The sequence below is a fragment of the Peromyscus eremicus genome, chromosome 19 (genome assembly GCF_949786415.1).
Source record: "Peromyscus eremicus chromosome 19, PerEre_H2_v1, whole genome shotgun sequence".
NCBI classification, from domain to species: domain Eukaryota; kingdom Metazoa; phylum Chordata; class Mammalia; order Rodentia; family Cricetidae; genus Peromyscus; species Peromyscus eremicus.
In genome coordinates, this window is record NC_081435.1 from 41,536,543 (window position 1) to 41,539,147 (window position 2,605).

At 41.4% G+C, this 2,605-nt stretch overlaps 1 protein-coding gene across 1 annotated transcript in view; it reads right to left on the reverse strand.

The window, feature by feature from the left end:
• Ppic (peptidylprolyl isomerase C) overlaps positions 1-2,605 on the reverse strand; it is an 11,789-nt gene that overhangs the window by 1,235 nt on the left and 7,949 nt on the right. The gene's annotated exons all lie outside the window — the stretch shown is intronic.

The window sequence follows — 2,605 nt, forward strand, 5'->3', positions numbered from 1 at the left end:
TTGAAAAAGGCTTAGCTAGTCTTGTAAATCCATAGCTCTAATAAAAGATATTTCAATTGAACTGCTACAACCCATTGTAATTATTAACATGGGGTTATTGTAATTATTAACATTGGGTTGGTTTCAGCTCTACCCTTATCCTCGTCTAGACATACTAATGCAGGCTATGGATGTAATTCAATCCCAAGTAGTAGGGGCCCTGGAGGGCCTCTCAAGCCCGTGAACCTAAGGGTCACAGTGAAGGAGGGAGCGTGCTGTGACCGAGAAAGTCATTTCTGATGAGTTCTCCAGGGTGCGGCTCAGTTTCTGCCCTTTGGTTGGGGGGATCAGGATAGCAGTAGAAATGGGGAGCTGTGTAAACTCAGATGACACAGAGCAACTCACATGCAAATGAGACCCCGGGACACAAAACGAAGGGGAAGGGAAGCCAGGGTCACTGAGCTGCTTTGTGTTTCAACTGGACACAAACTGGTCTCCTGGGAAAGGGAACCTCTATCTGTGGCCATGTCTGTGGGACATTTTCTTCGTTGATGGTTGATGTGGGAGGGCCCAGCCCATATGAGCAGGTGATTTTGGATGATATAAGAAAGCAGACTGAGCAAGCCATGGAGAGGAGGCCAGTAAGTAGCATTTCTCGGTGGCCTCTGCTTCAGTACCCTGGATGATGGACTCTAGTTTGGAAGTCTGATAAATCCTCTGTTGGCTAATTTTATGTCAACTTGACACAAGCTAGAGTCACAGAAGGGGAAAGAGCTTCAGCTGAGAAATGCCTCCATAAGATCTGACTGTAGGGCATTTTCTTATTTGATGATTGATGGGAAGGTCCCAGCCCATTATGGATGGTACTATTCCTGGGTTGGTGTTCTTGGGTTCTGTAAGAAAGCAGGCTGAGCAAGCCATGGGGAGCAAGTCAGTAAGCAGCACCCCTCCATGGCTTCTACAGCAACTCCTGCCTCCAGGTTCCTGCCCTGTTTGAGTTCCTGTCCTGACTTCCTTCAGTGATGAACAGTGACTTGAAAGTGAAGCCAAATAAACCCTTTCCTCCCCAGTCTGCTTTTGGTCATGGTGTATCAGCAATACAAATGCTAACTAAGACAAATCCTTTACTCTCCAAGTGGTTTTGGTCAGTGTTTTATCACAGCAATAGGAAAGCTAACCAGGATATCTGGACACTTGGCAGAGGCTGAGAGAGATGTTTTGGGAAGCTATAGGACAAATCCTGAGAGTTGAGAAGAATGAGTATTTTCAGAAATGAGTTATGAGTTGGATCTCTTTGTTATTTTTCAGTGAATAACTAGCAATGTAGATTTGGGTCCTCTTAATAATTTCTGGTTATTATAACCTGTGTCTTTATAGTAACTTAGTATGTGGATGGCATCACATGCTAAGTTCAGGATTTTTTTTCAAGACAGGCTTTCTCTGTGTAGCCTTGGCTGTCCTGGAACTCACTCGAACCAAGCTGGCCTCAAACTCAGAGAGCCTTTGCCTCTGGAGTGCTGGGATTAAAGGCATATGCCACCACCTCACAGCTCAGGATTTTTTTTAAGTATTTGTTTGTTTACTTATTATTGAGGCAAGATTGCTTTTAGCCCAGGCTGGCTTAGGACTTCCTTTATAGCACAGCTAGTCTTGAAATCATAATCTTCCTTCCTCTCCTCTTTAGTATTGGGATTAAGTCATGCACCATCACACTTGGCTATAATATTTTAATTTAATTTAATTTAATTTCTGAGACAGGCTCTCACTATATATTTCTGTCGGGCCCAGTACTCACTGTGTAGACTAGGATGGCCTCAAATTTAGAGATCTGCTTGCCTCTACCTCCTAAGTGCTGGGATTAAAGTTGTGAACCACATGCAGGCTAATATTTTATTTTAATTGTAGTAAGAAACATGTAATATTTTTTAAGGACTATTGTATAGTAATATGCTCTATATCAAAACATTTCCGTTCTAGAGGCAGCCTTCTTAAGATTCAGGAGTAAACAATTCACAAATCTCAGAAAGTCCCTGAAATTTACAAAATTCACAAGGTACATTCCCAAAGTTATATAAGGAATAACTTGTGGGTAAAAGGGTCTCTTAAGACAGCTAAGTTGCTAGGAAGTCATGCATAGAGCTCTAAAGTTGTAGTTTTTTTGAATAGCTGTCCATGCTGGGATGGGATTTTCAGTGATGTAGTTGCCTTTGAGTCATCCATGTTCCTGTAAGTAACCTCTCACCTAGACTCCTGTAAGAAACCCCAATAAATTCATTGGTTTACCAAGTTGGACTTTGATAGAGTCACACTCCCTTGGTTTTTCATTAGTACAATAAGGTGAATAGATGTTTGTCCATATCTTCCCAAGAAAAGTCACAAATGAATACATACCTCAGTAGTGGTTACATGCATGCAACCACAGGTTTGGCAACTTGCAAAACTAAAGTCTGTATTCATTAAATACCTCTTTCTCCCCACCTCTGGCAACTGTCAATTTTTTTCTATCTCTATGAACTTGACCACTCTAAATAGCTCATATAATTAAACTCATACACTATTTATCTTTTTGTGACTGGATAGGGTTTCAAAGTATATGTGAATAGATAGATTGACAGAAAGACAGACT